The sequence below is a fragment of the Seriola lalandi genome, unplaced genomic scaffold, assembly GCF_002814215.2.
Source record: "Seriola lalandi dorsalis isolate HSWRI2012SDOR001 ecotype SW California unplaced genomic scaffold, Sedor1 jcf7180002054923, whole genome shotgun sequence".
Taxonomy (NCBI): Eukaryota; Metazoa; Chordata; class Actinopteri; order Carangiformes; family Carangidae; genus Seriola; species Seriola lalandi.
The window spans coordinates 524,469-532,879 of NW_019525475.1; the positions used below are offsets into that span (position 1 = coordinate 524,469).

Genomic DNA, 8,411 nt, shown 5'->3' on the forward strand with positions numbered 1-8,411 from the left:
TTCAGTGGGACTGGCAGCATCATATTTTCTGTGTGATTGATTGAAACAACAGTGAGTGTGATTTAAAGAGAAGATGAGTTGAAGGGGCAGAGTGAAGCAGAAGAGCATAGATTCTTTTTATTTTTTTTAACCAAAGCATCACTCTTCATATTTTGCTGAGTTTATTCAAACAAGGTTGTAATCTATTAAAAAAAAAAACCATCAAGAGGCTTCCTCACCAGATATGACATTAATTTAGTTTAATTCTTTCTACTTATCCCCTTTGTGTTTGTGTTAACGTGATGAATAAACACAGTAAAACTCACCTGCTCTTACTTTTGTCCAAATATTGGATGCGTAGGTTCAGAAGTTGCACGAACGTGACCAAAACTCCTGCAAAAATAACCTCAAACTAAATAACTTCTCTGGTCCCAAACATATCAGCACACCATCCAACACCTGACAGAGGAGCTGTGTACAGGTGAGCTGATTAACCAGTCACATGACTTCCTGTCAGGTAACCAAAAAAGGAACTTTAAAGGAATCCCCACCTCCAAAATCTAAGGAATAAAACCAAGATCAGTTAATGTCCTACTTAAGTATGTAAACATTACAAAATACGTTTCAGTGTCTGTTTGTTCCAACTCTTCAAGGAACACTTTGACATTTCGCCCCAAGGATTTTTAAGAAGGAAGCCAATTTGTTTTGAAAGGCTTCAAAAAGAGGAAGAGATTTTAAAAGAATCTACATCCGTCCCCTGAAAGCATTCCTCTGCCTTTTAAGAAATGTCAGACAAGATTAAAATAACAAATATAGACGGGATTGATTTTTTTATTTGGGTTTTTTTTTTGAGGTGGATGGTAAATGTGGTCGTGGAGAAGGGCACACAACAACCATGCTGACAGGAAAATTGGTAAAAAAAAATGGAGGAAAGGGGAAAAAAAAACCTTAGATGTCTCATCACAGAAATGGTCACAGCATGGTCTCACTCTTCTGGTGTTTGACTCTGTTTCCTGGCACTTCTTCTGATTCTCCCGCTCTTTACTCACACAAACATTTCTCCACCTACACTTGAGAAGGACTTTAGTTTGATTCACTGACATTAAGCCTCTGACAACCGCCTCAGCAACATCCTTAACTTCACATTCGTGCACGTTGCATGTCAGGTCTTTGCTGTGCACTGCCCGTGTTCCCTCTAACCTCTGCACTTCCCGGTTGAGGCACCGAGTGGTGCTAAAGGACTGGAAAGGAAGCTGAAAATCACAAGCATCTCAGTCCATCAGCCAGATTTAATAAACCTTGCAAAACTGAAAATCACAACCAAGATATACCTTTCACCCTTGAGCCAAAATCCATAAATATGGACACATGTCTGTTCACGGTGACGTGTGACGAGCAGAGCCGACAGAATTAATTCATCTTCACTTCGGTGGCTCCCAACGTCTGCAGGAGCCGGCAGAGGGCTGGAGACTTTCTTCAACTTCGTTACCTGCCGGCTCTTGTTGAAAATGGAATAGAGCCAATTTCATTATGATCCACAAGCTCATCATATTGGGCTAATCAGAGACTTGCCTGGACTTGAGCTTGTTAACTCATTACTGTTCCAAGGTGGCTCGAGGACAGGACGAGGAGCTTACCTTCGCTGACTGTTGACAGTCTAATGCTGAAGGGAAATAATTAGGAGCTAAGGATGATTTACTAAAGAATTAATGTGCTGACTTTGAATTAACCTTTGAGATTTTGCAGTAACTGAACCTTTACGTGACCTGCAGTGCATCACTGTGCCCTGGGCCGTCCTGCTCCTTGACGAGGTGAGTCAGCTGAAGTAATGGCTGTTTAATGGCCCCTGGGTCAAACCTTGTTTCATTTTGCGTGTGTGTGTGTGTGTGTGTGTGTGTGTGTTTAAAGAGAGCAAGACAGGCGGAGAGGGAAAATGCATGCTGCTGTCATTTTTAGATAATGTTTTGTTTACAATTTTTTGGATTTTCTCTCTGAGTGATTCCCTCCTGGGGCTGTGTTCAAAGTAGTTTTTAATTAAAATGCGAAATCTAAAAGTAGTGGCAGTCAAACAATGGTTGCTCAGTCTTCCACATGCATGCACAGCAAAACTTTCATGGTGTCAGTAATTACACTTGCTGCATATTATTTAAGCTTAGGTAGAATGCCAACCATTATCGTGACTACATTACAGGGTGTTAATCTCTCCTAATGAGTGGTTTCTTTTTAAAGACACTACATTAACTGTGTAATTTCAGAGATAGCGGTTTAGTTAATATTCACTGAATGACAGGACTTGGGAAAATCTTCAGAGCAGATCAATCATGATGGAGTGTTAAAGGGCAATTTTTCCATCCAGACACAGGTCCTGTGTGTTCAGCAGCAAGGTGACACTCTGCACAAAGGTCACACCGCGCTGACCTTTATTGTGCCATTGCTACACTTGGTGGCAGAGGCGGCCATCGGTTAGTGAAACCATCACGTTACCGAAAGGTCGCGTAGCTTATCTCCCCGAGTGTCAATATGACTATTGATAACCACAAGTGCTGCAAAACTGCTGATTCCCTTTTCTTCTGTCTCTCTGAAGCCTCTCTGAGGAGGACGAGCGGCTAAATTTAAAGTATAATTCCCCCCGTATGCACATGTTCGTCTCTGTGTTTTCTCTCTCTGCCTCTCCACAGAGAGACACGGCCCCACTTTCTCCCTGACACCCCCATTAACTCTCCCCATGAAGACAAAGGGCGCTCCAATCATTTACGGCAGATATGACCCATAAATGTCATGCTCAGCTTCACTTCGCACCTTACCTTTGACACGTAAGGTCAGGCTTCGGTAAGTGATTATTATAAAAGTGAGTCTGGGCCCTGGCAATCCGCACCAAGCATCTTGACCCCCGGGCTTCTTCTTTTAGAAGGGCACATCAGAGCGTAAAGTTGTCGGAGAGCATTAATTCAAAAAAGTTAGAAAAGTGTGAAGGCAGCATGAAACTTAGACAAACCCGTCTGCAGCTTGGACCCAGTTGTTGCGTGTTTGCACTGGAGAGCTGTTTGAGCTTTACAAGAGCGTGTCAGGAATATTAATGAACACGGAAGGACGGTCTTGTTGAGATACTGTATGAGATGCAGAAACTTTTACTCATTCAGTAGCTCGACAAGAACAGTGGAAGATTTGAAAGTGCCTACATTTCCCATGATTCTCCAGTCAGTTGCTTTAAAGACATCGTTATTAGATAATCTGAACCAGATAAAAAAAGGAAGCTCGTTGCAGGGAAACCTGTGAGTGAACTGATTTGAGCCAGTGTGTGATTCATTACTGATAGATTCACTTCAAGAGGAAGATCGTGTTGTTTCCTTTTACAATTATGACATTTTCTGGCTTTAATCTGGTTTTGAGTCGGACTTTGGCGTTTATTGTTTGTCAGTTTTCATGACTTTTCCTTGACAATTTTAATAATTTTTTGGGTAAAAAAGTTATTTTCCATCACATTTTCTGCACGGCTTTTACTTCTCTCCACTCCCATACTTCCGTCATCACTTCATCCCACTGAAAACACAATTATTCAGTCGTGTTTTTGTTGCGGCCCTGGTCTATCAGCTGCGGTTCTATCTGCAGAAGAGATTGGTTGGTGATCTGCTGCTGTAGGATGATCCGGATCAATAATGGTCTGACTAAGAATGGAAAGAAGCAGTGACAGCAGCAGTTATAGTAGCAGTGTGGTTGGTTCTTCAAAATGTAAAGTCTGCGCATTCACTCATCACCGTGTAATGACATGCTTTTAAAAGGCTTAGGGTACATAATGTTTGCAGAGTGGACACTGCAATGCTTTTATGTCGATAAATCCTTTGCTCTGTGCCATCTGAAATCACAAATCTCCAAGGTGAAGCAAAGCTAGATGGTCTGTAACAAAGGGCTTTTATAAAGAAACTTCCAACATATTACAGCTGTCCAAACCGTAGCAAAAACAATCTCCAGAGCCATTAGCGTAAATTGCGTAGGAAAACACAACTGCTTTTCCATAAATGTGGAGAGAAATATGAAATCAAGCGTGAAATGTGAGAGTTGCAATCCAGAGAATTATTGTGGCTGAAATTGAAATGGAGTGGGGGGATGGATACAAAACTGGCAACCACTTTGACGCGCGTAAAGGTCGATAAGTCAATAAGACATCTTGTTTATGATTCATTGCCTGTTCTGTAGATTAAGCCGTACTCAAATACTGCATGGTCTGTGCTCAGCAGTTCTATTCGCCGTACTGTAAAACCTTGACGCTGCACTGGAAGATAAAATTATACAGTAAGTGTACAGTACATCTTGTTCTGCAGCTTGTTTCTGCAACAGCTCCTGCAGCTACGCACTGTTCCCACGTTGGGTTTTAAGTGTTGTTTCAAAGCGAATACGCCGCTGACATCTTCTTGAGCAAACAACCTGTCAGAGAAAAACATACTACCTCACACCCAGGACGCATATTTACCTGGAGGGAAAAGTCACCCCACAGACTCTTGAACCCGTCTGAACGGAGAAAGAAAAGCTGTTTGTGTGTGGTTGTTTATGTCGAGGAGGAAAAAATGAAACAGAGGCGATGACTGACATTGTTTATGAAATATTCCACCTCGCTGTCGGAAGGAATTTTAACACATGCATATTTTAAGGATGTATGCGTTAAAATAATAATACAGCTTATTTAAAATGAACCAACAGACAAGACATGACAAAACAGCAATGTGGTAATTAATAGAAAATATAACTAAACAACATTTTATTATGAAAAATATTTACGTGTAGATAACGAGGGAGGTTTTAGTCGCCAGTAAGAAAATGTGAAACTGCCTGCACAGCAGTGTGATTCAGTTGGGTGCTGATCAAATTCAGGCAATGCAAATAATTCAAAAATGAGGAAGGGTTTGCCACACTAAAAACTAGACTCTGGAAAAGCTTAAATCTTTGAGGTGTGCTGTGGATTATGTGTAGTTTTGGCTGAAATTGTATGATTAATGACATTTTCTTCATATATATATAATACAGCCTCTTCATCTTTGAAATCAGTTTCAATTAATATATATATTGAAATATTTGTATATTTATATTTCTGTTTTCTACACAATAATGTATCTGGAGCTTCTGATTATGAGATTAAAGTCCTCTATGTCACACAGTAACAAGCGAGCTGAAGCATATGCTGAACACGTAGCTCACTCTTCCACTTCCAGAAAATATTTTTAAAGGTCCCATATAGTCCAAATGGCTCTGTCCATGTGTAGTTTGATTATAGATCAGGTCGAGGCTCTTTATTAAAACTGTGAAAGTATCAAGTCCTCAGAGAAATGCACACAGCCTGTATTCAGAAACTGAGCCTTAAAATGAGCTGTCAGGACTTCCTGTAACTTGTGATGTCACAACAAAGCAAGTCAGGAGATGTAAAACTACACTGAGATGGTTTCTGGTTCTTAAAACCAAAAATATATCTTATTATGGATCAGCATAGGGAAAGCGTAAAATATAAGACTTTTAAATACAATACATACTAGTCAAAAAAGTGAAAAGCACTTTTTAAAAAATATTTTTAAGGTTTTAGTTGTGTTAAAGAATCATCATCAGCACATTAAAGGGGCACTCTTGTGATTCAGTATTGCAGTCCGATGAAATTGAGGGACCCTCGAGAGACAGATTAAAAACCAAATGGTTAAAATCATCGCAGCAGAGGCCAAATTATTTGGACGTTTAACCATGGGTTCTCCGCTTCCCAGTAATCAAATCAATTTTGTGTTTTGTTAAATCCTTCCTGCTCGGTATATGTCCCCATGTTCCCCCAGTTTGTTGTGCAGGGTTTTTTTTCCTGGTAATGTAACTTGAGTCCCCAAAGCCCCAGAAGACATTATTCAAGTGTTTTCAGAGGCTATGCACTCCACATGACAAGTAAATTGACTTTGACATGTAAAATCGATGGAGAGCCCCGTAAAGGGTCACAATTCCCAGATTTCCCTGTAGAAATGAGTCACACTCTTTTCCCTTTCCCCCGAGAGACGGGGGTGAATCTTTAAGGCAGAATTGTTGTCTAATTTAGGCTCACACCTGCACTCGTTGTAGAAGATGTATTTATTTTTCGAGGGATAATTGGTGTAGGGTGACGCATTGCAGTTTCTGCAGATTTGTCAAAGAGCAGAACATTTGATGCTAAAAATGCAAAACAATTCACATCCACACACTTAGCTGGTAAATTCTTAGACAGAAAACAATATCTAAAAGCGAGGGTTTGTTTGGATGCCATTAGAGAAGCGAATGCTGCAACCTCGTTATGTTTGCCTGTGAATCATGCAGCAATAATGGCTCATGAGTTTAGCTTGCTGGTAAATGACTGCTCTCGGGTTGGTCTTTGAAGGTGGATGCCCATCCAAAGCAGAATAATTAGAGAAAGGGGAATATGAAAAAGTGTCCCTGTTCTTCTTAACGATACCCTTGAAGGTGCAGGACATGCTTCTTGGTGCAACTTGTCCTCCTCCCAGGAGGCCTGATTTGTCTCGGCGTGTGAGTGGTGAAATACATCAGTCATATGTGTTGGCAGTTTGTTAACTGATGTACATTCTCTTCTGAATCACAAATATCCTCCTTCGTCTTTGAAACTGTCGAAAATTATTAGCATTGAGACAACAGGGGAGAGCGCTGTCTGCCCTTATTACCACAGAAGCTGTTTTTTCTTGGTATAAAAGTGTCTCCATTTGCATTCTCTGTAACTTCAGGGTTCGAAAGGTTCATTTATTACACTGAAGGTTTAACTTTGGGTTGATATTGGTAGAGTTTTTTTCTGTGAAGATGAGAAATCAAGTCCTGAAAACAGAGCTGTTTCATTTCTTTCAGACAGAAGAGAGCTAAATATATATTGTAGCTTCGCTTTCAAAGTTCAAATAGAGAATTGCATTAGCAGGCACACAGTTGGAGAACAGCGCAAAATAACAGAGTTTTAAGTCTTGAGGCAATTTCAATACAAGCTTGAAGCAAGAGGGCAAGAGCAAGAGAGATGAGATCGAAACCGCCAGCAGCCAGTTAACTCAGCTTCACCGATGGGCCGGTACCAGCAACTGTCCTTACAAAAGGTCACTAGATTTGGTGCCTTCTCCAAAAAGAAAAGTTATGTATGTTATGTAATTTATCTAGAGATAAATAGTTGCTAAGTTGGTTCAAGGAACAGTAAAAGCCCCCCCCCCCCCCCCCCCCGTTATTGTGACTCCAGAGATTTCACACTGCTATCCCGCTAACATTGCTAACTGCTAACATAATTTGAATAGCCTTACTTAGCTAGTTTTTGGAGCCAATTGTTGACAAGTGAAAACAGACACAAGCAAAGAGCAGGTGTTAATATTTTGGGAAATACTGTCAGTGTTAGAGGCTAACACTTATGTTGGGACATTTGTTTCATTTCCTGTTTTATTTTATATTACTTCCCTTGTGTGTCTTGTGGTTATTTCACTTCCTGTCTTTGTCCTGATTCCCTCCTTCGTGATCGTCTGCCCCGCCCTCATGTGTTTCACCTGTGTTCAATCACCTTTGCTTCCCTTGTGTCTATTTAGTCTCTGCGCTCCTCTTTGTCTTTGTCACTTCGTCCTGTTTGCTGTGACGGTCCTGTTTGTTCTCAGTGAGGATCTCTGAAGTTTCTCTTTCTCCTTTGTTTAGAGTTTCTGTTTTACTTCGGCGTGACTATTCTTGGTTCTCCTTGTGTTTCGGTTTTTGGACTTTGGTTTCCCGGTCTGACCTTTTTTTTCTCTTCGTTTTATAAATCACATTTTTCTCATACTCCCTTAGATTGTCTGCATTTGGGTCCTTTTAAGCTACAAAACCTCTTATATACAACACAGGGCCAGGAGCTTTGCTGTCTGGCTTCACGATTTGAGATAATATATATATATATATATATATATATATATATATATATATGCATGTATTTATTATGGGAAGTAATATCAGTTGTTTTCCGTATATTTTAGTCATTTAAAGTGTAGTTGTTGGTTCCTCTGAGAAAATATCGTAATTTAATTGTCATGTACACGAAACCATTTGCGGTTGTTCTCCAATGATGGAAGCAAGATTTTACATAAGTACTCGTCTCGTGTTGGTAGGGTTACTATAACGAGTGCTGGCCAACCTGTAGCCCTGCCTATGAGTCATTTATGACCGTGTGTGGTTTTTCTGCTGTAATAGCACTTTGTGTGGAGTGCTGAGATGAGGACAAACTGTATATTTAGTGCTCAGCCCAGTCTCTCGCAGTGTGATTAATGAGCGAGCAGACAGACAACCAGGGTGCATTCTAATCACCCACAAGGACAAAGAGTGATAGAGAGAGAGACAGAGGGTGTGAAGAAGGGGGGGGGAAACGCTCCTTGCTAATGGCTCCTGCAGCCTGCAATTTACAGGACTTTTACCAGCATCTGTAAAAGGGAAATCCA

The 8,411-nt window shown here is 40.6% G+C and overlaps 1 long non-coding RNA gene across 3 annotated transcripts in view; it reads left to right on the forward strand.

Moving 5' to 3' along the window:
- The first annotated feature begins 1,603 nt into the window (after window positions 1-1,603).
- LOC147817656 (uncharacterized) overlaps window positions 1,604-8,411 on the forward strand; it is a 21,100-nt gene continuing 14,292 nt past the window's right edge. For all 3 annotated transcript variants that reach the window (XR_015436178.1, XR_015436177.1, XR_015436179.1), the window contains exon 1: window positions 1,604-1,790. This is a non-coding gene — a long non-coding RNA (uncharacterized LOC147817656). The remainder of the gene's footprint in view (window positions 1,791-8,411) is intronic.